The 20,076-nt window shown below is 47.1% G+C and overlaps 56 non-coding genes and 2 pseudogenes across 56 annotated transcripts; all 58 read left to right on the forward strand.

The window, feature by feature from the left end:
• Positions 1-4: 4 nt before the first annotated feature.
• On the forward strand, positions 5-123 carry LOC145154559 (5S ribosomal RNA). The gene has a single exon (XR_013735030.1). It is a non-coding gene; the product is annotated as a 5S ribosomal RNA (ribosomal RNA).
• Positions 124-352: 229 nt separating this feature from the next.
• On the forward strand, positions 353-471 carry LOC145140106 (5S ribosomal RNA). Its single transcript, XR_013722082.1, has one exon. It is a non-coding gene; the product is annotated as a 5S ribosomal RNA (ribosomal RNA).
• Positions 472-701: 230 nt separating this feature from the next.
• Positions 702-820, forward strand: LOC145146823 (5S ribosomal RNA). Its single transcript, XR_013727749.1, has one exon. It is a non-coding gene; the product is annotated as a 5S ribosomal RNA (ribosomal RNA).
• Positions 821-1,050: 230 nt separating this feature from the next.
• On the forward strand, positions 1,051-1,169 carry LOC145147749 (5S ribosomal RNA). Its single transcript, XR_013728642.1, has one exon. It is a non-coding gene; the product is annotated as a 5S ribosomal RNA (ribosomal RNA).
• A 229-nt stretch (positions 1,170-1,398) lies between these two features.
• Positions 1,399-1,517, forward strand: LOC145151114 (5S ribosomal RNA). The gene has a single exon (XR_013731905.1). It is a non-coding gene; the product is annotated as a 5S ribosomal RNA (ribosomal RNA).
• A 228-nt stretch (positions 1,518-1,745) lies between these two features.
• On the forward strand, positions 1,746-1,864 carry LOC145146345 (5S ribosomal RNA). The gene has a single exon (XR_013727293.1). It is a non-coding gene; the product is annotated as a 5S ribosomal RNA (ribosomal RNA).
• Positions 1,865-2,091: 227 nt separating this feature from the next.
• LOC145149876 (5S ribosomal RNA) lies at positions 2,092-2,209 on the forward strand. The gene has a single exon (XR_013730716.1). It is a non-coding gene; the product is annotated as a 5S ribosomal RNA (ribosomal RNA).
• Positions 2,210-2,439: 230 nt separating this feature from the next.
• LOC145148584 (5S ribosomal RNA) lies at positions 2,440-2,558 on the forward strand. Its single transcript, XR_013729462.1, has one exon. It is a non-coding gene; the product is annotated as a 5S ribosomal RNA (ribosomal RNA).
• Positions 2,559-2,788: 230 nt separating this feature from the next.
• Positions 2,789-2,907, forward strand: LOC145147817 (5S ribosomal RNA). The gene has a single exon (XR_013728706.1). It is a non-coding gene; the product is annotated as a 5S ribosomal RNA (ribosomal RNA).
• A 220-nt stretch (positions 2,908-3,127) lies between these two features.
• LOC145145045 (5S ribosomal RNA) lies at positions 3,128-3,246 on the forward strand. The gene has a single exon (XR_013726038.1). It is a non-coding gene; the product is annotated as a 5S ribosomal RNA (ribosomal RNA).
• A 229-nt stretch (positions 3,247-3,475) lies between these two features.
• On the forward strand, positions 3,476-3,594 carry LOC145143548 (5S ribosomal RNA). The gene has a single exon (XR_013724579.1). It is a non-coding gene; the product is annotated as a 5S ribosomal RNA (ribosomal RNA).
• A 231-nt stretch (positions 3,595-3,825) lies between these two features.
• On the forward strand, positions 3,826-3,944 carry LOC145154561 (5S ribosomal RNA). The gene has a single exon (XR_013735032.1). It is a non-coding gene; the product is annotated as a 5S ribosomal RNA (ribosomal RNA).
• Positions 3,945-4,173: 229 nt separating this feature from the next.
• LOC145140110 (5S ribosomal RNA) lies at positions 4,174-4,292 on the forward strand. The gene has a single exon (XR_013722083.1). It is a non-coding gene; the product is annotated as a 5S ribosomal RNA (ribosomal RNA).
• A 230-nt stretch (positions 4,293-4,522) lies between these two features.
• On the forward strand, positions 4,523-4,641 carry LOC145146824 (5S ribosomal RNA). The gene has a single exon (XR_013727750.1). It is a non-coding gene; the product is annotated as a 5S ribosomal RNA (ribosomal RNA).
• A 230-nt stretch (positions 4,642-4,871) lies between these two features.
• On the forward strand, positions 4,872-4,990 carry LOC145147751 (5S ribosomal RNA). Its single transcript, XR_013728644.1, has one exon. It is a non-coding gene; the product is annotated as a 5S ribosomal RNA (ribosomal RNA).
• Positions 4,991-5,219: 229 nt separating this feature from the next.
• LOC145151116 (5S ribosomal RNA) lies at positions 5,220-5,338 on the forward strand. The gene has a single exon (XR_013731907.1). It is a non-coding gene; the product is annotated as a 5S ribosomal RNA (ribosomal RNA).
• A 228-nt stretch (positions 5,339-5,566) lies between these two features.
• LOC145146346 (5S ribosomal RNA) lies at positions 5,567-5,685 on the forward strand. Its single transcript, XR_013727294.1, has one exon. It is a non-coding gene; the product is annotated as a 5S ribosomal RNA (ribosomal RNA).
• Positions 5,686-5,912: 227 nt separating this feature from the next.
• Positions 5,913-6,030, forward strand: LOC145149877 (5S ribosomal RNA). Its single transcript, XR_013730717.1, has one exon. It is a non-coding gene; the product is annotated as a 5S ribosomal RNA (ribosomal RNA).
• Positions 6,031-6,260: 230 nt separating this feature from the next.
• Positions 6,261-6,379, forward strand: LOC145148585 (5S ribosomal RNA). The gene has a single exon (XR_013729463.1). It is a non-coding gene; the product is annotated as a 5S ribosomal RNA (ribosomal RNA).
• A 230-nt stretch (positions 6,380-6,609) lies between these two features.
• Positions 6,610-6,728, forward strand: LOC145150181 (5S ribosomal RNA). The gene has a single exon (XR_013731006.1). It is a non-coding gene; the product is annotated as a 5S ribosomal RNA (ribosomal RNA).
• Positions 6,729-6,957: 229 nt separating this feature from the next.
• On the forward strand, positions 6,958-7,075 carry LOC145149878 (5S ribosomal RNA). The gene has a single exon (XR_013730718.1). It is a non-coding gene; the product is annotated as a 5S ribosomal RNA (ribosomal RNA).
• Positions 7,076-7,304: 229 nt separating this feature from the next.
• Positions 7,305-7,423, forward strand: LOC145148150 (5S ribosomal RNA). Its single transcript, XR_013729047.1, has one exon. It is a non-coding gene; the product is annotated as a 5S ribosomal RNA (ribosomal RNA).
• Positions 7,424-7,653: 230 nt separating this feature from the next.
• LOC145149387 (5S ribosomal RNA) lies at positions 7,654-7,772 on the forward strand. Its single transcript, XR_013730247.1, has one exon. It is a non-coding gene; the product is annotated as a 5S ribosomal RNA (ribosomal RNA).
• Positions 7,773-8,003: 231 nt separating this feature from the next.
• LOC145155021 (5S ribosomal RNA) lies at positions 8,004-8,122 on the forward strand. Its single transcript, XR_013735483.1, has one exon. It is a non-coding gene; the product is annotated as a 5S ribosomal RNA (ribosomal RNA).
• Positions 8,123-8,350: 228 nt separating this feature from the next.
• Positions 8,351-8,469, forward strand: LOC145147752 (5S ribosomal RNA). Its single transcript, XR_013728645.1, has one exon. It is a non-coding gene; the product is annotated as a 5S ribosomal RNA (ribosomal RNA).
• A 229-nt stretch (positions 8,470-8,698) lies between these two features.
• On the forward strand, positions 8,699-8,817 carry LOC145149643 (5S ribosomal RNA). The gene has a single exon (XR_013730496.1). It is a non-coding gene; the product is annotated as a 5S ribosomal RNA (ribosomal RNA).
• Positions 8,818-9,043: 226 nt separating this feature from the next.
• On the forward strand, positions 9,044-9,162 carry LOC145146974 (5S ribosomal RNA). Its single transcript, XR_013727893.1, has one exon. It is a non-coding gene; the product is annotated as a 5S ribosomal RNA (ribosomal RNA).
• A 227-nt stretch (positions 9,163-9,389) lies between these two features.
• Positions 9,390-9,508, forward strand: LOC145148276 (5S ribosomal RNA). Its single transcript, XR_013729168.1, has one exon. It is a non-coding gene; the product is annotated as a 5S ribosomal RNA (ribosomal RNA).
• Positions 9,509-9,727: 219 nt separating this feature from the next.
• Positions 9,728-9,846, forward strand: LOC145146084 (5S ribosomal RNA). The gene has a single exon (XR_013727035.1). It is a non-coding gene; the product is annotated as a 5S ribosomal RNA (ribosomal RNA).
• Positions 9,847-10,076: 230 nt separating this feature from the next.
• On the forward strand, positions 10,077-10,195 carry LOC145144284 (5S ribosomal RNA). Its single transcript, XR_013725295.1, has one exon. It is a non-coding gene; the product is annotated as a 5S ribosomal RNA (ribosomal RNA).
• Positions 10,196-10,425: 230 nt separating this feature from the next.
• Positions 10,426-10,544, forward strand: LOC145153344 (5S ribosomal RNA). Its single transcript, XR_013733858.1, has one exon. It is a non-coding gene; the product is annotated as a 5S ribosomal RNA (ribosomal RNA).
• Positions 10,545-10,773: 229 nt separating this feature from the next.
• On the forward strand, positions 10,774-10,884 carry LOC145151458 (5S ribosomal RNA; annotated as a pseudogene).
• Positions 10,885-11,113: 229 nt separating this feature from the next.
• Positions 11,114-11,232, forward strand: LOC145145185 (5S ribosomal RNA). The gene has a single exon (XR_013726172.1). It is a non-coding gene; the product is annotated as a 5S ribosomal RNA (ribosomal RNA).
• A 229-nt stretch (positions 11,233-11,461) lies between these two features.
• On the forward strand, positions 11,462-11,580 carry LOC145156098 (5S ribosomal RNA). The gene has a single exon (XR_013736523.1). It is a non-coding gene; the product is annotated as a 5S ribosomal RNA (ribosomal RNA).
• A 230-nt stretch (positions 11,581-11,810) lies between these two features.
• On the forward strand, positions 11,811-11,928 carry LOC145149421 (5S ribosomal RNA). Its single transcript, XR_013730279.1, has one exon. It is a non-coding gene; the product is annotated as a 5S ribosomal RNA (ribosomal RNA).
• Positions 11,929-12,156: 228 nt separating this feature from the next.
• On the forward strand, positions 12,157-12,275 carry LOC145149159 (5S ribosomal RNA). The gene has a single exon (XR_013730015.1). It is a non-coding gene; the product is annotated as a 5S ribosomal RNA (ribosomal RNA).
• A 231-nt stretch (positions 12,276-12,506) lies between these two features.
• Positions 12,507-12,625, forward strand: LOC145144285 (5S ribosomal RNA). Its single transcript, XR_013725296.1, has one exon. It is a non-coding gene; the product is annotated as a 5S ribosomal RNA (ribosomal RNA).
• A 229-nt stretch (positions 12,626-12,854) lies between these two features.
• On the forward strand, positions 12,855-12,972 carry LOC145145501 (5S ribosomal RNA). Its single transcript, XR_013726471.1, has one exon. It is a non-coding gene; the product is annotated as a 5S ribosomal RNA (ribosomal RNA).
• Positions 12,973-13,200: 228 nt separating this feature from the next.
• Positions 13,201-13,319, forward strand: LOC145145186 (5S ribosomal RNA). The gene has a single exon (XR_013726173.1). It is a non-coding gene; the product is annotated as a 5S ribosomal RNA (ribosomal RNA).
• Positions 13,320-13,548: 229 nt separating this feature from the next.
• On the forward strand, positions 13,549-13,667 carry LOC145144575 (5S ribosomal RNA). Its single transcript, XR_013725586.1, has one exon. It is a non-coding gene; the product is annotated as a 5S ribosomal RNA (ribosomal RNA).
• Positions 13,668-13,897: 230 nt separating this feature from the next.
• On the forward strand, positions 13,898-14,016 carry LOC145153345 (5S ribosomal RNA). Its single transcript, XR_013733859.1, has one exon. It is a non-coding gene; the product is annotated as a 5S ribosomal RNA (ribosomal RNA).
• A 231-nt stretch (positions 14,017-14,247) lies between these two features.
• Positions 14,248-14,358, forward strand: LOC145151459 (5S ribosomal RNA; annotated as a pseudogene).
• A 228-nt stretch (positions 14,359-14,586) lies between these two features.
• On the forward strand, positions 14,587-14,705 carry LOC145145187 (5S ribosomal RNA). Its single transcript, XR_013726174.1, has one exon. It is a non-coding gene; the product is annotated as a 5S ribosomal RNA (ribosomal RNA).
• A 229-nt stretch (positions 14,706-14,934) lies between these two features.
• On the forward strand, positions 14,935-15,053 carry LOC145156099 (5S ribosomal RNA). The gene has a single exon (XR_013736524.1). It is a non-coding gene; the product is annotated as a 5S ribosomal RNA (ribosomal RNA).
• A 229-nt stretch (positions 15,054-15,282) lies between these two features.
• LOC145150664 (5S ribosomal RNA) lies at positions 15,283-15,400 on the forward strand. The gene has a single exon (XR_013731473.1). It is a non-coding gene; the product is annotated as a 5S ribosomal RNA (ribosomal RNA).
• Positions 15,401-15,628: 228 nt separating this feature from the next.
• LOC145149213 (5S ribosomal RNA) lies at positions 15,629-15,747 on the forward strand. Its single transcript, XR_013730066.1, has one exon. It is a non-coding gene; the product is annotated as a 5S ribosomal RNA (ribosomal RNA).
• A 235-nt stretch (positions 15,748-15,982) lies between these two features.
• LOC145144287 (5S ribosomal RNA) lies at positions 15,983-16,101 on the forward strand. The gene has a single exon (XR_013725298.1). It is a non-coding gene; the product is annotated as a 5S ribosomal RNA (ribosomal RNA).
• Positions 16,102-16,330: 229 nt separating this feature from the next.
• LOC145145503 (5S ribosomal RNA) lies at positions 16,331-16,448 on the forward strand. Its single transcript, XR_013726473.1, has one exon. It is a non-coding gene; the product is annotated as a 5S ribosomal RNA (ribosomal RNA).
• A 229-nt stretch (positions 16,449-16,677) lies between these two features.
• LOC145145188 (5S ribosomal RNA) lies at positions 16,678-16,796 on the forward strand. The gene has a single exon (XR_013726175.1). It is a non-coding gene; the product is annotated as a 5S ribosomal RNA (ribosomal RNA).
• A 229-nt stretch (positions 16,797-17,025) lies between these two features.
• On the forward strand, positions 17,026-17,144 carry LOC145144322 (5S ribosomal RNA). Its single transcript, XR_013725334.1, has one exon. It is a non-coding gene; the product is annotated as a 5S ribosomal RNA (ribosomal RNA).
• A 231-nt stretch (positions 17,145-17,375) lies between these two features.
• LOC145149422 (5S ribosomal RNA) lies at positions 17,376-17,493 on the forward strand. Its single transcript, XR_013730280.1, has one exon. It is a non-coding gene; the product is annotated as a 5S ribosomal RNA (ribosomal RNA).
• Positions 17,494-17,721: 228 nt separating this feature from the next.
• LOC145148524 (5S ribosomal RNA) lies at positions 17,722-17,840 on the forward strand. Its single transcript, XR_013729405.1, has one exon. It is a non-coding gene; the product is annotated as a 5S ribosomal RNA (ribosomal RNA).
• Positions 17,841-18,068: 228 nt separating this feature from the next.
• On the forward strand, positions 18,069-18,186 carry LOC145145504 (5S ribosomal RNA). Its single transcript, XR_013726474.1, has one exon. It is a non-coding gene; the product is annotated as a 5S ribosomal RNA (ribosomal RNA).
• Positions 18,187-18,415: 229 nt separating this feature from the next.
• On the forward strand, positions 18,416-18,534 carry LOC145139169 (5S ribosomal RNA). The gene has a single exon (XR_013721845.1). It is a non-coding gene; the product is annotated as a 5S ribosomal RNA (ribosomal RNA).
• Positions 18,535-18,762: 228 nt separating this feature from the next.
• On the forward strand, positions 18,763-18,881 carry LOC145150443 (5S ribosomal RNA). Its single transcript, XR_013731269.1, has one exon. It is a non-coding gene; the product is annotated as a 5S ribosomal RNA (ribosomal RNA).
• A 230-nt stretch (positions 18,882-19,111) lies between these two features.
• On the forward strand, positions 19,112-19,230 carry LOC145146637 (5S ribosomal RNA). Its single transcript, XR_013727572.1, has one exon. It is a non-coding gene; the product is annotated as a 5S ribosomal RNA (ribosomal RNA).
• Positions 19,231-19,449: 219 nt separating this feature from the next.
• LOC145154972 (5S ribosomal RNA) lies at positions 19,450-19,568 on the forward strand. The gene has a single exon (XR_013735438.1). It is a non-coding gene; the product is annotated as a 5S ribosomal RNA (ribosomal RNA).
• A 232-nt stretch (positions 19,569-19,800) lies between these two features.
• On the forward strand, positions 19,801-19,919 carry LOC145146638 (5S ribosomal RNA). Its single transcript, XR_013727573.1, has one exon. It is a non-coding gene; the product is annotated as a 5S ribosomal RNA (ribosomal RNA).
• The last annotated feature ends 157 nt before the right edge of the window (positions 19,920-20,076 follow it).

The raw sequence follows: 20,076 nt of genomic DNA on the forward strand, positions 1-20,076 counted from the left end.
TTTCGGGTGCGATCATACCAGCACTAATGCACTGGATCCCATCAGAACTCCGCAGTTAAGCGTGCTTGGGCGAGAGTAGTACTAGGATGGGTGACCCCCTGGGAAGTCCTCGTGTTGCACCCCCCTTTTTCGTTGCCCGTTTGCGTTTTTTTAGATTTTACGTGCGGTTTTTTTTGTTTTTTTTTTCTTTCTTGCTATTTCTATGCTCGGGTGGCCTCCGCTTCATGGTTCATGGTTTTCGCATTTTTGGAACGGAGCCGATCGGTCAAGTGGGTCCCACGCCTCGCGTACGAAAACAAAGGAGGTTCTGCGTCTTTTAAGACATAAAAGCAATAAGCATGGATAGTATTTCGGGTGCGATCATACCAGCACTAATGCACCGGATCCCATCAGAACTCCGCAGTTAAGCGTGCTTGGGCGTGAGTAGTACTAGGATGGGTGACCCCCTGGGAAGTCCTCGTGTTACACCCCCCCTTTTTCATTGCCCGTTTGCGTTTTTTTAGATTTTACGTGCGGTTTTTTTTGTTTTTTTTTTCTTTCTTACTATTTCTATGCTCGGGTGGCCTCCGCTTCATGGTTCATGGTTTTCGTATTTTTGGAACGGAGCCGATCGGTCACGTGGGTCCCACGCCTCGCGTACGAAAACAAAGGAGGTTCTGCGTCTTTTAAGACATAAAAGTAATAAGCATGGATAGTATTTCGGGTGCGATCATACCAGCACTAATGCACCGGATCCCATAAGAACTCCGCAGTTAAGCGTGGTTGGGCGAGAGTAGTACTAGGATGGGTGACCCCCTGGGAAGTCCTCGTGTTGCACCCCCCTTTTACGTTGCCCGTTTGCGTTTTTTTAGATTTTACGCACGGTTTTTTTTTGTTTTTTTTTTCTTTCTTGCTATTTCTATGCTCGGGTGGCCTCCGTTTCATTGTTCATGGTTTTCGTATTTTTGGAACGGAGCCGATCGGTCACGTGGGTCCCACGCTTCGCGTACGAAAACAGAGGAGGTTCTGCGTCTTTTAAGACATAAAAGCAATAAGCATGGATAGTATTTCGGGTGCGATCATACCAGCACTAATGCACCGGATCCCATCAGAACTCCGCAGTTGAGCTTGCTTGGGCGAGAGTAGTACTAGGATGGGTGACCCCCTGGGAAGTCCTCGTGTTGCACCCCCTTTTTCGATGCCTGTTTGCGTTTTTTTAGATTTTACGTGCGTTTTTTTTTTGTTTTTTTTTTCTTTCTTGCTATTTCTATGCTCGGATGGCCTTCGCTTCATGGTTGATGGTTTTCGTATTTTTGGAACGGAGTCGATCGGTCACGTGGGTCCCACGCCTCGCGTACGAAAACAAAGGAGGTTCTACGTCTTTTAAGACATAAAAGCAATAAGCATGGATAGTATTTCGGGTGCGATCATACCAGCACTAATGCAACGGATCTCATCAGAACTCCGCTGTGAAGCGTGCTTGGGCGAGAGTAGTACTAGGATGGGTGACCCCCTGGGAAGTCCTCGTGATACACCTGCTTTTTTGTTGCCCGTTTGCGTCTTTTTAGATTTTACGTGCGGTTTTTTTTGTTTTTTTTTTCTTTCTTGCTATTTCTATGCTCGGGTGGCCTCTGCTTCATGGTTCATGGTTTTCGTATTTTTGCAACGGAGCCGATCGGTCAAGTGGGTCCCACGCCTCGCATACGAAAACAAAGGAGGTTCTGCGTCTTTTAAGACATAAAAGCAATAAGCATGGATAGTATTTCGGGTGCGATCATACCAGCACTAATGCACCGGATCCCATAAGAAATCCGCAGTTAAGCGTGCTTGGGCGAGAGTAGTACTAGGATGGGTGACCCCCTGGGAAGTCCTCGTGTTGCACCCACCTTTTTCGTTGCCCGTTTGCGTTTTTTTAGATTTTACGTGCGGTTTTTTTGTTTTTTTTTCTTTCTTGCTATTTCTATGCTCGGGTGGCCTCCGCTTCATGGTTCATGGTTTTCGTATTTTTGGAACGGAGCCGATCGGTCACGTGGGTCCCACGCCACGCGTACGAAAACAAAGGAGGTTCTGCGTCTTTTAAGACATAAAATCAATAAGCATGGATAGTATTTCGGGTGCGATCATACCAGCACTAATGCACCGGATCCCATCAGAACTCCGCTGTGAAGCGTGCTTGGGCGAGAGTAGTACTAGGATGGGTGACCCCTGGGAAGTTGTCGTGTTGCACCCCCCTTTTTCGTTGCCCGTTTGCATTTTTTTAGTTTTTACGTGCGGTTTTTTTTTGTTTTTTTTTTCTTTCTTGTTATTTCTATGCTCGGGTGGCCTCCGCTTCATGGTTGATGCTTTTCGTATTTTTGGAACGGAGCCGATCGGTCAAGTGGGTCCCACGCCTCGCGTACGAAAACAAAGGAGGTTCTGCGTCTTTTAAAACATAAAAGCAATAAGCATGGATAGTATTTCGGGTGTGATCATACCAGCACTAATGCATCGGATCCCATAAGAACTCCGCAGTTAAACGTGCGTGGGCGAGAGTAGTACTAGGATGGGTGACCCCCTGGGAAGTCCTCGTGTTGCACCCCCCTTTTTCGTTGCCCGTTTGCGTTTTTTTAGATTTTACGTGCGGTTTTTTTTTTGTTTTTTTTTCTTTCTTGCTATTTCTATGCTCGGGTGGCCTCCGTTTCATGGTTCATGGTTTTCGTATTTTTGGAACGGAGCCGATCGGTCACGTGGGTCCCACCCCTCGCGTACGAAAACAAAGGAGGTTCTGCGTCTTTTAAGACATAAAAGCAATAAGCATGGATAGTATTTCGGGTGCGATCATACCAGCACTAATGCACCGGATCCCATAAGAACTCCGCAGTTAAGCGTGCATGGGCGAGAGTAGTACTAGGATGGGTGAACCCCTGGGAAGTCCTCGTGTTGCACCCCCCTTTTTCGTTGCCCGTTTGCGTTTTTTTAGATTTTACGTGCGGTTTTTTTTTTCTTTCTTGCTATTTCTATGCTCGGGTGGCCTCCGCTTCATGGTTCATGGTTTTCGTATTTTTGGAACGGAGCCGATCGGTCACGCGGGTCCCACGCCTCGCGTACGAAAACAAAGGAGGTTTTGCGTCTTTTAAGACATAAAAGCAATAAGCATGGATAGTATTTCGGGTGCGATCATACCAGCACTAATGCATCGGATCCCATAAGAACTCCGCAGTTAAGCGTGCTTGGGCGAGAGTAGTACTAGGATGGGTGACCCCGTGGGAAGTCCTCGTGTTGCACCCCCTTTTTCGATGCCTGTTTGCGTTTTTTTAGATTTTACGTGCGGTTTTTTTTTGTTTTTTTTTTCTTTCTTGCTATTTCTATGCTCGGGTGGCCTCCGCTTCATGGTTGATGGTTTTCGTATTTTTGGAACGGAGCCGATCGGTCACGTGGGTCCCACGCTTCGCGTACGAAAACAAATGAGGTTCTGCGTCTTTTAAGACATAAAAACAATAAGCATGGATAGTATTTCGGGTGCGATCATACCAGCACTAATGCACCGGATCCCATAAGAACTCCGCAGTTAAGCGTGCTTGGGCGAGAGTAGTACTAGGATGGGTGACCCCGTGGGAAGTCCTCGCGTTGCACCCCCTTTTTCGATGCCTGTTTGCGTTTTTTTAGATTTTACGTGCGGTTTTTTTGTTTGTTTTTTTTTTCTTTCTTGCTATTTCTATGCTCGGGTGGCCTCCGCTTCATGGTTGATGGTTTTCGTATTTTTGGAACGGAGCCGATCGGTCACGTGGGTCCCACGCCTCGCGTACGAAAACAAAGGAGGTTCTGCGTCTTTTAAGACATAAAAGCAATAAGCATGGATAGTATTTCGGGTGCGATCATACCAGCACTAATGCACTGGATCCCATCAGAACTCCGCAGTTAAGCGTGCTTGGGCGAGAGTAGTACTAGGATGGGTGACCCCCTGGGAAGTCCTCGTGTTGCACCCCCCTTTTTCGTTGCCCGTTTGCGTTTTTTTAGATTTTACGTGCGGTTTTTTTTGTTTTTTTTTTCTTTCTTGCTATTTCTATGCTCGGGTGGCCTCCGCTTCATGGTTCATGGTTTTCGCATTTTTGGAACGGAGCCGATCGGTCAAGTGGGTCCCACGCCTCGCGTACGAAAACAAAGGAGGTTCTGCGTCTTTTAAGACATAAAAGCAATAAGCATGGATAGTATTTCGGGTGCGATCATACCAGCACTAATGCACCGGATCCCATCAGAACTCCGCAGTTAAGCGTGCTTGGGCGTGAGTAGTACTAGGATGGGTGACCCCCTGGGAAGTCCTCGTGTTACACCCCCCCTTTTTCATTGCCCGTTTGCGTTTTTTTAGATTTTACGTGCGGTTTTTTTTGTTTTTTTTTTCTTTCTTACTATTTCTATGCTCGGGTGGCCTCCGCTTCATGGTTCATGGTTTTCGTATTTTTGGAACGGAGCCGATCGGTCACGTGGGTCCCACGCCTCGCGTACGAAAACAAAGGAGGTTCTGCGTCTTTTAAGACATAAAAGTAATAAGCATGGATAGTATTTCGGGTGCGATCATACCAGCACTAATGCACCGGATCCCATAAGAACTCCGCAGTTAAGCGTGGTTGGGCGAGAGTAGTACTAGGATGGGTGACCCCCTGGGAAGTCCTCGTGTTGCACCCCCCTTTTACGTTGCCCGTTTGCGTTTTTTTAGATTTTACGCACGGTTTTTTTTTGTTTTTTTTTTCTTTCTTGCTATTTCTATGCTCGGGTGGCCTCCGTTTCATTGTTCATGGTTTTCGTATTTTTGGAACGGAGCCGATCGGTCACGTGGGTCCCACGCTTCGCGTACGAAAACAGAGGAGGTTCTGCGTCTTTTAAGACATAAAAGCAATAAGCATGGATAGTATTTCGGGTGCGATCATACCAGCACTAATGCACCGGATCCCATCAGAACTCCGCAGTTGAGCTTGCTTGGGCGAGAGTAGTACTAGGATGGGTGACCCCCTGGGAAGTCCTCGTGTTGCACCCCCTTTTTCGATGCCTGTTTGCGTTTTTTTAGATTTTACGTGCGTTTTTTTTTTGTTTTTTTTTTCTTTCTTGCTATTTCTATGCTCGGATGGCCTTCGCTTCATGGTTGATGGTTTTCGTATTTTTGGAACGGAGTCGATCGGTCACGTGGGTCCCACGCCTCGCGTACGAAAACAAAGGAGGTTCTACGTCTTTTAAGACATAAAAGCAATAAGCATGGATAGTATTTCGGGTGCGATCATACCAGCACTAATGCAACGGATCTCATCAGAACTCCGCTGTGAAGCGTGCTTGGGCGAGAGTAGTACTAGGATGGGTGACCCCCTGGGAAGTCCTCGTGATACACCTGCTTTTTTGTTGCCCGTTTGCGTCTTTTTAGATTTTACGTGCGGTTTTTTTTGTTTTTTTTTTCTTTCTTGCTATTTCTATGCTCGGGTGGCCTCTGCTTCATGGTTCATGGTTTTCGTATTTTTGCAACGGAGCCGATCGGTCAAGTGGGTCCCACGCCTCGCATACGAAAACAAAGGAGGTTCTGCGTCTTTTAAGACATAAAAGCAATAAGCATGGATAGTATTTCGGGTGCGATCATACCAGCACTAATGCACCGGATCCCATAAGAAATCCGCAGTTAAGCGTGCTTGGGCGAGAGTAGTACTAGGATGGGTGACCCCCTGGGAAGTCCTCGTGTTGCACCCACCTTTTTCGTTGCCCGTTTGCGTTTTTTTAGATTTTACGTGCGGTTTTTTTGTTTTTTTTTCTTTCTTGCTATTTCTATGCTCGGGTGGCCTCCGCTTCATGGTTCATGGTTTTCGTATTTTTGGAACGGAGCCGATCGGTCACGTGGGTCCCACGCCACGCGTACGAAAACAAAGGAGGTTCTGCGTCTTTTAAGACATAAAATCAATAAGCATGGATAGTATTTCGGGTGCGATCATACCAGCACTAATGCACCGGATCCCATCAGAACTCCGCTGTGAAGCGTGCTTGGGCGAGAGTAGTACTAGGATGGGTGACCCCTGGGAAGTTGTCGTGTTGCACCCCCCTTTTTCGTTGCCCGTTTGCATTTTTTTAGTTTTTACGTGCGGTTTTTTTTTGTTTTTTTTTTCTTTCTTGTTATTTCTATGCTCGGGTGGCCTCCGCTTCATGGTTGATGCTTTTCGTATTTTTGGAACGGAGCCGATCGGTCAAGTGGGTCCCACGCCTCGCGTACGAAAACAAAGGAGGTTCTGCGTCTTTTAAAACATAAAAGCAATAAGCATGGATAGTATTTCGGGTGTGATCATACCAGCACTAATGCATCGGATCCCATAAGAACTCCGCAGTTAAACGTGCGTGGGCGAGAGTAGTACTAGGATGGGTGACCCCCTGGGAAGTCCTCGTGTTGCACCCCCCTTTTTCGTTGCCCGTTTGCGTTTTTTTAGATTTTACGTGCGGTTTTTTTTTTGTTTTTTTTTCTTTCTTGCTATTTCTATGCTCGGGTGGCCTCCGTTTCATGGTTCATGGTTTTCGTATTTTTGGAACGGAGCCGATCGGTCACGTGGGTCCCACCCCTCGCGTACGAAAACAAAGGAGGTTCTGCGTCTTTTAAGACATAAAAGCAATAAGCATGGATAGTATTTCGGGTGCGATCATACCAGCACTAATTCACCGGATCCAATCAGAACTCCGCAGTTAAGCGTGCTTGGGCGAGAGTAGTACTAGGATGGGTGACCCCCTGGTAAGTCCCCGTGTTGCACCTCCTTTTTCGTTGCCCGTTTGCGTTTTTTTAGATTGTACGTGCGGTTTTTTTTTGTTTTTTTTTTCTTTCTTGCTATTTCTATGCTCGGGTGGCCTCCGCTTCATGGTTGATGCTTTTCGTATTTTTAGAACGGAGCCGATCGGTCACGTGGGTCCCACGCCTCGCGTACGAAAACAAAGGAGGTTCTGCGTCTTTTAAGACATAAAAGCAATAAGCATGGATAGTATTTCGGGTGCGATCATACCAGCACTAATGCACCGGATCCCATCAGAACTCCGCTGTGAAGCGTGCTTGGGCGAGAGTAGTACTAGGATGGGTGACCCCTGGGAAGTTGTCGTGTTGCACCCCCCTTTTTCGTTGCCCGTTTGCGTTTTTTTAGATTTTACGTGTGGTTTTTTTTGTTTTTTTTTTCTTTCTTGCTATTTCTATGCTCGCGTGGCCTCCGCTTCATGGTTCATGGTTTTCATATTTTTGGAACGGAGCCGATCGGTCACGTGGGTCCCACGCCTCGCGTACGAAAACAAAGGAGGTTCTGCGTCTTTTAAGACATAAAAGCAATAAGCATGGATAGTATTTCGGGTGCGATCATACCAGCACTAATGCACCGGATCCCATCAGAACTCCGCTGTGAAGCGTGCTTGGGCGAGAGTAGTACTTGGATGGGTGACCCCCTGGGAAGTCCTCGTGTTGCACCGCCCTTTTTCGTTGCCCGTTTGCGTTTTTTTAGATTTTACGTGCGGTTTTTTTTTGTTTTTTTTTTCTTTCTTGTTATTTCAATGCTCGGGTGGCCTCCGTTTCATGGTTGATGGTTTTCGTATTTTTGGAACGGAGCCGTTCGGTCACGTGGGTCCCACGCCTCGCGTACGAAAACAAAGGAGGTTCTGCGTCTTTTAAGACATAAAAGCAATAAGCATGGATAGTATTTCCGGTGCGATCATACCAACACTAATTCACCGGATCCCATCAGAACTCCGCAGTTAAGCGTGCTTGGGCGAGAGTAGTACTAGGATGGGTAACCCCCTGGGAAGTCCTCGTGTTGCACCCCCCCTTTTTCGTTGCCCGTTTGCGTTTTTTTAAATTTTACGTGCGGTTTTTTTTTTGTTTTTTTTTCTTTCTTGCTATTTCTATGCTCGGGTGGCCTCCGCTTCATGGTTGATGGTTTTCGTTTTTTTGGAACAGAGCCGATCGGTCACGTGGGTTCCACGCCTCGCGTACGAAAACAAAGGAGGTTCTGCGTCTTTTAAGACATAAAAGTAATAAGAATGGATAGTATTTCGGGTGCGATCATACCAGCACTAATGCACTGGATCCCATCAGAACTCCGCAGTTAAGCGTGCTTGGGCGTGAGTAGTACTAGGATGGGTGACCCCCTGGGAAGTCCTCGTGTTGCACCCCCCTTTTTCGTTGCCCGTTTGCGTTTTTTTAGATTTTACGCACGGTTTTTTTTGTTTTTTTTTCTTTCTTGCTATTTCTATGCTCGGGTGGCCTCCGTTTCATGGTTCATGGTTTTCGTATTTTTGGAACGGAGCCGATCGGTCACGTGGGTCCCACGCTTCGCGTACGAAAACAGAGGAGGTTCTGCGTCTTTTAAGACATAAAAGCAATAAGCATGGATAGTATTTCGGGTGCGATCATACCAGCACTAATGCACCGGATCCCATCAGAACTCCGCAGTTGAGCTTGCTTGGGCGAGAGTAGTACTAGGATGGGTGACCCCCTGGGAAGTCCTCGTGTTGCACCCCTTTTTTCGATGCCTCTTTGCGTTTTTTTAGATTTTACGTGCGGTTTTTTTTTGTTTTTTTTTTCTTTCTTGCTATTTCTATGCTCGGGTGGCCTCCGCTTCATGGTTGATGGTTTTCGTATTTTTGGAACGGAGCCGATCGGTCACGTGGGTCCCACGCCTCGCGTACGAAAACAAAGGAGGTTCTGCGTCTTTTAAGACATAAAAGCAATAAGCATGGATAGTATTTCGGGTGCGATCATACCAGCACTAATGCAACGGATCCCATCAGAACTCCGCTGTGAAGCGTGCTTGGGCGAGAGTAGTACTAGGATGGGTGACCCCCTGGGAAGTCCTCGTGTTGCACCTGCTTTTTCGTTGCCCGTTTGCGTTTTTTTAGATTTTACGTGCGGTTTTTTTTGTTTTTTTTCTTTCTTGCTATTTCTATTCTCGGGTGGCCTCCGCTTCATGGTTCATGGTTTTCGTATTTTTGGAACGGAGCCGATCGGTCAAGTGGGTCCCACGCCTCGCGTACGAAAACAAAGGAGGTTCTGCGTCTTTTAAGACATAAAAGCAATAAGCATGGATAGTATTTCGGGTGCGATCATACCAGCACTAATGCACCGGATCCCATAAGAACTCCGCAGTTAAGCGTGCGTGGGCGAGAGTAGTACTAGGATGGGTGACTCCGTGGGAAGTCCTCGTGTTGCACCCCCCTTTTTCGTTGCCCGTTTCCGTTTTTTTAGATTTTACGCACGGTTTTTTTTGTTTTTTTTCTTTCTTGCTATTTCTATGCTCGGGTGGCCTCCGTTTCATGGTTCATGGTTTTCGTATTTTTGGAACGGAGCCGATCGGTCACGTGGGTCCCACGCCTCGCGTACGAAAACAAAGGAGGTTCTGCGTCTTTTAAGACATAAAAGCAATAAGCATGGATAGTATTTCGGGTGCGATCATGCCAGCACTAATGCACCGGATCCCATAAGAACTCCGCAGTTAAGCGTGCTTGGGCGAGAGTAGTACTAGGATGGGTGAACCCCTGGGAAGTCCTCGTGTTGCACCCCCCTTTTTCGTTGCCCGTTTGCGTTTTTTTAGATTTTACGCGCGGTTTTTTTTTCTTTCTTGCTATTTCTATGCTCGGGTGGCCTCCGTTTCATGGTTCATGGTTTTCGTATTTTTGGAACGGAGCCGATCGGTCACGTGGGTCCCACGCCTCGCGTACGAAAACAAAGGAGGTTCTGCGTCTTTTAAGACATAAAAGCAATAAGCATGGATAGTATTTCGGGTGCGATCATACCAGCACTAATGCACCGGATCCCATCAGAACTCCGCAGTTAAGCGTGCTTGGGCGAGAGTAGTACTAGGATGGGTGACCCCCTGGGAAGTCCTCGTGTTGCACCCCCCTTTTTCGTTTCCCGTTTGCGTTTTTTTAGATTTTACGAGCGGTTTTTTTTTGTTTTTTTTTTCTTTCTTGCTATTTCTATGCTCGGGTGGCCTCCGCTTCATGGTTGATGGTTTTCGTATTTTTGGAACGGAGCCGATCGGTCACGTGGGTCCCACGCCTCGCGTACGAAAACAAAGGAGGTTCTGCGTCTTTTAAGACATAAAAGCAATAAGAATGGATAGTATTTCGGGTGCGATCATACCAGCACTAATGCACCGGATCCCATCAGAACTCCGCTGTGAAGCGTGCTTGGGCGAGAGTAGTACTAGGATGGGTGACCCCCTGGGAAGTCCTCGTGTTGCACCCCCCTTTTTCGTTGCCCGTTTGCGTTTTTTAAGATTTTACGTGTGGTTTTTTTTTTGTTTTTTTTTCTTTCTTGCTATTTCTATGCTCGGGTGGCCTCCGCTTCATGGTTGATGCTTTTCGTATTTTTGGAACGGAGCCGATCGGTCACGTGGGTCCCACGCCTCGCGTACGAAAACAAAGGAGGTTCTGCGTCTTTTAAGACATAAAAGCAATAAGCATGGATAGTATTTCGGGTGCGATCATACCAGCACTAATGCACCGGATCCCATCAGAACTCCGCAGTTAAGCGTGCTTGGGCGAGAGTAGTACTAGGATGGGTGACCCCTTGGGAAGTCCTCGTGTTGCACCCCCCTTTTTCGTTGCCCGTTTGCGTTTTTTTAGATTTTACGCACGGTTTTTTTTTGTTTTTTTTTCTTTCTTGCTATTTCTATGCTCGGGTGGCCTCCGCTTCATGGGTGATAGTTTTCGTATTTTTGGAACGGAGCCGATCGGTCACGTGGGTCCCACGCCTCGCGTACGAAAACAAAGGAGGTTCTGCGTCTTTTAAGACATAAAAGTAATAACAATGGATAGTATTTCGGGTGCGATTATACCAGCACTAATGCACATCAGAACTCCGCAGTTAAGCGTGCATGCGCGAGAGTAGTACTAGGATGGGTGACCCCCTGGGAAGTCCTCGTGTTGCACCCCCCCTTTTTCGTTGCCCGTTTTCGTTTTTTTAGATTTTACGTGCGGTTTTTTTTGTTTTTTTTTCTTTCTTGCTATTTCTATGCTCGGGTGGCCTCCGCTTCATGGTTCATGGTTTTCGTATTTTTGTAACGGAGCTGATCGGTCAAGTGGGTCCCACGCCTCGCGTACGAAAACAAAGGAGGTTCTGCGTCTTTTAAGACATAAAAGCAATAAGCATGGATAGTATATCGGGTGCGATCATACCAGCACTAATGCACCGGATCCCATAAGAACTTCGCAGTTAAGCGTGCTTGGGCGAGAGTAGTACTAGGATGGGTGACCCCTTGGGAAGTCCTCGTGTTGCACCCCCCTTTTTCGTTGCCCGTTTGCGTTTTTTTAGATTTTACGCACGGTTTTTTTTTGTTTTTTTTTCTTTCTTGCTATTTCTATGCTCGGGTGGCCTCCGTTTCATGGTTCATGGTTTTCGTATTTTTGGAACTGAGCCGATCGGTCACGTGGGTCCCACGCCTCGCGTACGAAAACAAAGGGGGTTCTGCGTCTTTTAAGACATAAAAGCAATAAGCATGGATAGTATTTCGGGTGCGATCATACCAGCACTAATGCACCGGATCCCATCAGAACTCCGCAGTTAAGCGTGCTTGGGCGAGAGTAGTACTAAGATGGGTGACCCACTGGGAAGTCCTCGTGTTGCACCCCCCTTTTTCGTTGCCTGTTTGCGTTTGTTTAGATTTTACGTGTGGTGTTTTTTGTTTTTTTTTTCTTTCTTGCTATTTCTATGCTCGCGTGGCCTCCGCTTCATGGTTCATGGTTTTCGTATTTTTGGAACGGAGCTGATCGGTCACGTGGGTCCCACGCCTCGCGTACGAAAACAAAGGAGGTTCTGCGTCTTTTAAGACATAAAAGCAATAAGCATGGATAGTTATATCGGGTGCGATCATACGAGCACTAATGCACCGGATCCCATCAGAACTCCGCAGTTAAGTGTGCTTGGGCGAGAGTAGTACTGGGATGGGTGACCCCCGGGAAGTCCTCGTGTTGCACCCCCCTTTTTCGTTGCCCGTTTGCGTTTTTTTAGATTTTACGTGCGGTTTTTTTTGTTTTTTTTTCTTTCTTGCTATTTCTATGCTCGGGTGGCCTCCGCTTCATGGTTGATGGTTTTCGTATTTTTGGAACGGAGCCGATCGGTCACGTGGGTCCCACGCCTCGCGTACGAAAACAAAGGAGGTTCTGCGTCTTTTAAGACATAAAAGCAATAAGCATGGATAGTATTTCGGGTGTGATCATACCAGTACTAATGCACCGAATCCCATCAGAACTCCGCAGTTAAGCGTGCTTGGGCGAGAGTAGTACTAGGATGGGTGACCCCCTGGGAAGTCCTAGTGTTGCACCCCCCCATTTTTCGTTGCCTGTTTGCGTTTTTTTAGATTTTACGTGTGGTTTTTTTTGTTTTTTTTTTCTTTCTTGCTATTTCTATGCTCGCGTGGCCTCCGCTTCATGGTTCATGGTTTTCGTATTTTTGGAACGGAGCTGATCGGTCACGTGGGTCCCACGCCTCGCGTATGAAAACAAAGGAGGTTCTGCGTCTTTTAAGACATAAAAGCAATAAGCATGGATAGTATTTCGGGTGCGATCATACCAGCACTAATGCACCGGATCCCATCAGAACTCCGCTGTGAAGCGTGCTTGGGCGAGAGTAGTACTAGGATGGGTGACCCCCTGGGAAGTCCTCGTGTTGCACCCCCCTTTTTCGTTGCCTGTTTGCGTTTTTTTAGATTTTACGTGTGGTTTTTTTTGTTTTTTTTTCTTTCTTGCTATTTCTATGCTCGCGTGGCCTCCGCTTCATGGTTCATGGTTTTCGTATTTTTCGAACGGAGCTGATCGGTCACGTGGGTCCCACGCCTCGCGTACGAAAACAAAGGAGGTTCTGCGTCTTTTAAGACATAAAAGCAATAAGCATGGATAGTTATATCGGGTGCGATCATACCAGCACTAATGCACCGGATCCCATCAGAACTCCGCAGTTAAGTGTGCTTGGGCGAGAGTAGTACTAGGATGGGTGACCCCTGGGAAGTCCTCGTGTTGCACCCCCCTTTTTCGTTGCCCGTTTGCGTTTTTTTAGATTTTACGTGCGGTTTTTTTTTGTTTTTTTTCTTTCTTGCTATTTCTATGCTCGGGTGGCCTCCGCTTCGTAGTTGATGGTTTTCGTATTTTTGGAACGGAGCCGATCGGTCACGTGGATCCCACGCCTCGCGTACGAAAACAAAGGAGGTTCTGCGTCTTTTAAGACATAAAAGCAATAAGCATGGATAGTATTTCGGGTGCGATCATACCAGCACTAATGCACCGGATCCCATAAGAACTTCGCAGTTAAGCGTGCTTGGGCGAGAGTAGTACTAGGATGGGTGACCCCTTGGGAAGTCCTCGTGTTGCACCCCCCTTTTTCGTTGCCCGTTTGCGTTTTTTTAGATTTTACGCACGGTTTTTTTTTGTTTTTTTTTCTTTCTTGCTATTTCTATGCTCGGGTGGCCTCCGTTTCATGGTTCATGGTTTTTGTATTTTTGGAACGGAGCCGATCGGTCACGTGGGTCCCACGCCTCGCGTACGAAAACAAAGGAGGTTCTGCGTCTTTTAAGACATAAAAGCAATAAGAATGGATAGTATTTCGGGTGCGATCATACCAGCACTAATGCACCGGATCCCATCAGAACTCCGTTGTGAAGCGTGCTTGGGCGAGAGTAGTACTAGGATGGGTGACCCCCTGGGAAGTCCTCGTGTTGCACCCCCCTTTTTCGTTGCCCGTTTGCGTTTTTTAAGATTTTACGTGTGGTTTTTTTTTTGTTTTTTTTTCTTTCTTGCTATTTCTATGCTCGGGTGGCCTCCGCTTCATGGTTGATGCTTTTCGTATTTTTGGAACGGAGCCGATCGGTCACGTGGGTCCCACGCCTCGCGTACGAAAACAAAGGAGGTTCTGCGTCTTTTAAGACATAAAAGCAATAAGCATGGATAGTATTTCGGGTGCGATCATACCAGCACTAATGCACCGGATCCCATCAGAACTCCGCAGTTAAGCGTGCTTGGGCGAGAGTAGTACTAGGATGGGTGACCCCTTGGGAAGTCCTCGTGTTGCACCCCCCCCTTTTTCGTTGCCCGTTTGCGTTTTTTTAGATTTTACGCACGGTTTTTTTTTGTTTTTTTTTCTTTCTTGCTATTTCTATGCTCGGGTGGCCTCCGCTTCATGGGTGATAGTTTTCGTATTTTTGGAACGGAGCCGATCGGTCACGTGGGTCCCACGCCTCGCGTACGAAAACAAAGGAGGTTCTGCGTCTTTTAAGACATAAAAGTAATAACAATGGATAGTATTTCGGGTGCGATTATACCAGCACTAATGCACATCAGAACTCCGCAGTTAAGCGTGCATGCGCGAGAGTAGTACTAGGATGGGTGACCCCCTGGGAAGTCCTCGTGTTGCACCCCCCTTTTTCGTTGCCCGTTTTCGTTTTTTTAGATTTTACGTGCGGTTTTTTTTGTTTTTTTTTCTTTCTTGCTATTTCTATGCTCGGGTGGCCTCCGCTTCATGGTTCATGGTTTTCGTATTTTTGTAACGGAGCTGATCGGTCAAGTGGGTCCCACGCCTCGCGTACGAAAACAAAGGAGGTTCTGCGTCTTTTAAGACATAAAAGCAATAAGCATGGATAGTATATCGGGTGCGATCATACCAGCACTAATGCACCGGATCCCATAAGAACTTCGCAGTTAAGCGTGCTTGGGCGAGAGTAGTACTAGGATGGGTGACCCCTTGGGAAGTCCTCGTGTTGCACCCCCCTTTTTCGTTGCCCGTTTGCGTTTTTTTAGATTTTACGCACGGTTTTTTTTTGTTTTTTTTTCTTTCTTGCTATTTCTATGCTCGGGTGGCCTCCGTTTCATGGTTCATGGTTTTCGTATTTTTGGAACTGAGCCGATCGGTCACGTGGGTCCCACGCCTCGCGTACGAAAACAAAGGGGGTTCTGCGTCTTTTAAGACATAAAAGCAATAAGCATGGATAGTATTTCGGGTGCGATCATACCAGCACTAATGCACCGGATCCCATCAGAACTCCGCAGTTAAGCGTGCTTGGGCGAGAGTAGTACTAAGATGGGTGACCCACTGGGAAGTCCTCGTGTTGCACCCCCCTTTTTCGTTGCCTGTTTGCGTTTTTTTAGATTTTACGTGTGGTGTTTTTGTTTTTTTTTTCTTTCTTGCTATTTCTATGCTCGCGTGGCCTCCGCTTCATGGTTCATGGTTTTCGTATTTTTGGAACGGAGCTGATCGGTCACGTGGGTCCCACGCCTCGCGTACGAAAACAAAGGAGGTTCTGCGTCTTTTAAGACATAAAAGCAATAAGCATGGATAGTAATATCGGGTGCGATCATACGAGCACTAATGCACCGGATCCCATCAGAACTCCGCAGTTAAGTGTGCTTGTGCGAGAGTAGTACTGGGATGGGTGACCCCCGGGAAGTCCTCGTGTTGCACCCCCCTTTTTCGTTGCCCGTTTGCGTTTTTTTAGATTTTACGTGCGGTTTTTTTTGTTTTTTTTTCTTTCTTGCTATTTCTATGCTCGGGTGGCCTCCGCTTCATGGTTGATGGTTTTCGTATTTTTGGAACGGAGCCGATCGGTCACGTGGGTCCCACGCCTCGCGTACGAAAACAAAGGAGGTTCTGCGTCTTTTAAGACATAAAAGCAATAAGCATGGATAGTATTTCGGGTGTGATCATACCAGCACTAATGCACCGAATCCCATCAGAACTCCGCAGTTAAGCGTGCTTGGGCGAGAGTAGTACTAGGATGGGTGACCCCCTGGGAAGTCCTAGTGTTGCACCTCCCCCCCCCCTTTTTCGTTGCCTGTTTGCGTTTTTTTAGATTTTACGTGTGGTTTTTTTTGTTTTTTTTTCTTTCTTGCTATTTCTATGCTCGCGTGGCCTCCGCTTCATGGTTCATGGTTTTCGTATTTTTGGAACGGAGCTGATCGGTCACGTGGGTCCCACGCCTCGCGTATGAAAACAAAGGAGGTTCTGCGTCTTTTAAGACATAAAAGCAATAAGCATTGATAGTATTTCGGGTGCGATCATACCAGCACTAATGCACCGGATCCCATCAGAACTCCGCTGTGAAGCGTGCTTGGGCGAGAGTAGTACTAGGATGGGTGACCCCCTGGGAAGTCCTCGTGTTGCACCCCCCTTTTTCGTTGCCTGTTTGCGTTTTTTTAGATTTTACGTGTGGTTTTTTTTGTTTTTTTTTCTTTCTTGCTATTTCTATGCTCGCGTGGCCTCCGCTTCATGGTTCATGGTTTTCGTATTTTTGGAACGGAGCTGATCGGTCACGTGGGTCCCACGCCTCGCGTACGAAAACAAAGGAGGTTCTGCGTCTTTTAAGACATAAAAGCAATAAGCATGGATAGTTATATCGGGTGCGATCATACCAGCACTAATGCACCGGATCCCATCAGAACTCCGCAGTTAAGTGTGCTTGGGCGAGAGTAGTACTAGGATGGGTGACCCCTGGGAAGTCCTCGTGTTGCACCCCCCTTTTTCGTTGCCCGTTTGCGTTTTTTTAGATTTTACGTGCGGTTTTTTTTTGTTTTTTTTTCTTTCTTGCTATTTCTATGCTCGGGTGGCCTCCGCTTCGTAGTTGATGGTTTTCGTATTTTTGGAACGGAGCCGATCGGTCACGTGGATCCCACGCCTCGCGTACGAAAACAAAGGAGGTTCTGCGTCTTTTAAGACATAAAAGCAATAAGCATGGATAGTATTTCGGGTGCGATCATACCAGCACTAATGCACCGGATCCCATAAGAACTTCGCAGTTAAGCGTGCTTGGGCGAGAGTAGTACTAGGATGGGTGACCCCTTGGGAAGTCCTCGTGTTGCACCCCCCTTTTTCGTTGCCCGTTTGCGTTTTTTTAGATTTTACGCACGGTTTTTTTTTGTTTTTTTTTCTTTCTTGCTATTTCTATGCTCGGGTGGCCTCCGTTTCATGGTTCATGGTTTTCGTATTTTTGGAACTGAGCCGATCGGTCACGTGGGTCCCACGCCTCGCGTACGAAAACAAAGGAGGTTCTGCGTCTTTTAAGACATAAAAGCAATAAGCATGGATAGTATTTCGGGTGCGATCATACCAGCACTAATGCACCGGATCCCATAAGAACTCCGCAGTTAAGCGTGCTTGGGCGAGAGTAGTACTAAGATGGGTGACCCACTGGGAAGTCCTCGTGTTGCACCCCCCTTTTTCGTTGCCTGTTTGCGTTTTTTTAGATTTTACGTGTGGTGTTTTTTGTTTTTTTTTTTCTTTCTTGCTATTTCTATGCTCGCGTGGCCTCCGCTTCATGGTTCATGGTTTTCGTATTTTTGGAACGGAGCTGATCGGTCACGTGGGTCCCACGCCTCGCGTACGAAAACAAAGGAGGTTCTGCGTCTTTTAAGACATAAAAGCAATAAGCATGGATAGTTATATCGGGTGCGATCATACGAGCACTAATGCACCGGATCCCATCAGAACTCCGCAGTTAAGTGTGCTTGGGCGAGAGTAGTACTGGGATGGGTGACCCCCGGGAAGTCCTCGTGTTGCACCCCCCTTTTTCGTTGCCCGTTTGCGTTTTTTTAGATTTTACGTGCGGTTTTTTTTGTTTTTTTTTCTTTCTTGCTATTTCTATGCTCGGGTGGCCTCCGCTTCATGGTTGATGGTTTTCGTATTTTTGGAACGGAGCCGATCGGTCACGTGGGTCCCACGCCTCGCGTACGAAAACAAAGGAGGTTCTGCGTCTTTTAAGACATAAAAGCAATAAGCATGGATAGTATTTCGGGTGCGATCATACCAGCACTAATGCACCGGATCCCATCAGAACTCCGCTGTGAAGCGTGCGTGGGCGAGAGTAGTACTAGGATGGGTGACCCCCTGGGAAGTCTTCGTGTTGCACCCCCCTTTTTCGTTGCCTGATTGCGTTTTTTTAGATTTTACGTGTGGTTTTTTTTGTTTTTTTTCTTTCTTGCTATTTCTATGCTCGCGTGGCCTCCGCTTCATGGTTCATGGTTTTCGTATTTTTGGAACGGAGCTGATCGGTCACGTGGGTCCCACGCCTCGCGTACGAAAACAAAGGAGGTTCTGCGTCTTTTAAGACATAAAAGCAATAAGCATGGATAGTTATATCGGGTGCGATCATACCAGCACTAATGCACCGGATCCCATCAGAACTCCGCAGTTAAGTGTGCTTGGGCGAGAGTAGTACTAGGATGGGTGACCCCTGGGAAGTCCTCGTGTTGCACCCCCCTTTTTCGTTGCCCGTTTGCGTTTTTTTAGATTTTACGTGCGGTTTTTTTTTGTTTTTTTTTCTTTCTTGCTATTTCTATGCTCGGGTGGCCTCCGCTTCGTAGTTGATGGTTTTCGTATTTTTGGAACGGAGCCGATCGGTCACGTGGATCCCACGCCTCGCGTACGAAAACAAAGGAGGTTCTGCGTCTTTTAAGACATAAAAGCAATAAGCATGGATAGTATTTCGGGTGCGATCATACCAGCACTAATGCACCGGATCCCATCAGAACTTCGCAGTTAAGCGTGCTTGGGCGAGAGTAGTACTAGGATGGGTGACCCCTTGGGAAGTCCTCGTGTTGCACCCCCCTTTTTCGTTGCCCGATTGCGTTTTTTTAGATTTTACGTGCGGTTTTTTTTGTTTTTTTTTCTTTCTTGCTATTTCTATGCTCGGGTGGCCTCCGCTTCGTAGTTGATGGTTTTCGTATTTTTGGAACGGAGCCGATCGGTCACGTGGATCCCACGCCTCGCGTACGAAAACAAAGGAGGTTCTGCGTCTTTTAAGACATAAAAGCAATAAGCATGGATAGTATTTCGGGTGCGATCATACCAACACTAATGCACCGGATCCCATAAGAACTTCGCAGTTAAGCGTGCTTGGGCGAGAGTAGTACTAGGATGTGTGACCCCTTGGGAAGTCCTCGTGTTGCACCCCCCCTTTTTCGTTGCCCGTTTGCCTTTTTTTAGATTTTACGCACGGTTTTTTTTTGTTTTTTTTTCTTTCTTGCTATTTCTATGCTCGGGTGGCCTCCGTTTCATGGTTCATGGTTTTCGTATTTTTGGAACTGAGCCGATCGGTCACGTGGGTCCCACGCCTCGCGTACGAAAACAAAGGAGGTTCTGCGTCTTTTAAGACATAAAAGCAATAAGCATGGATAGTATTTCGGGTGCGATCATACCAGCACTAATGCACCGGATCCCATAAGAACTCCGCAGTTAAGCGTGCTTGGGCGAGAGTAGTACTAGGATGGGTGAACCCCTGGGAAGTCCTCGTGTTGCACCCCCCTTTTTCGTTGCCCGTTTGCGTTTTTTTAGATTTTACGCGCGGTTTTTTTTTCTTTCTTGCTATTTCTATGCTCGGGTGGCCTCCGTTTCATGGTTCATGGTCTTCGTATTTTTGGAACGGAGCCGATCGGTCACGTGGGTCCCACGCCTCGCGTACGAAAACAAAGGAGGTTCTGCGTCTTTTAAGACATAAAAGCAATAAGCATGGATAGTATTTCGGGTGCGATCATACCAGCACTAATGCACCGGATCCCATCAGAACTCCGCAGTTAAGCGTGCTTGGGCGAGAGTAGTACTAGGATGGGTCACCCCCTGGGAAGTCCTCGTGTTGCACCCCCCTTTTTCGTTTCCCGTTTGCGTTTTTTTAGATTTTACGTGCGGTTTTTTTTTTTGTTTTTTTTTTCTTTCTTGCTAATTCTATGCTCGGGTGGCCTCCGCTTCATGGTTGATGGTTTTCGTATTTTTGGAACGGAGCCGATCGGTCACATGGGTCCCACGCCTCGCGTACGAAAACAAAGGAGGTTCTGCGTCTTTTAAGACATAAAAGCAATAAGAATGGATAGTATTTTGGGTGCGATCATACCAGCACTAATGCACCGGATCCCATAAGAACTCCGCAGTTAAGCGTGCTTGGGCGAGAGTAGTACTAGGATGGGTGAACCCCTGGGAAGTCCTCGTGTTGCACCCCCCTTTTTCGTTGCCCGTTTGCGTTTTTTTAGATTTTACGCGTGGTTTTTTTTTCTTTCTTGCTATTTCTATGCTCGGGTGGCCTCCGTTTCATGGTTCATGGTTTTCGTATTTTTGGAACGGAGCCGATCGGTCACGTGGGTCCCACGCCTCGCGTA

This window comes from Lactuca virosa, chromosome 1 (genome assembly GCF_052849685.1).
Source record: "Lactuca virosa cultivar CGN04683 chromosome 1, Lactuca_virosa_CGN04683_v6, whole genome shotgun sequence".
Taxonomy (NCBI): domain Eukaryota; kingdom Viridiplantae; phylum Streptophyta; class Magnoliopsida; order Asterales; family Asteraceae; genus Lactuca; species Lactuca virosa.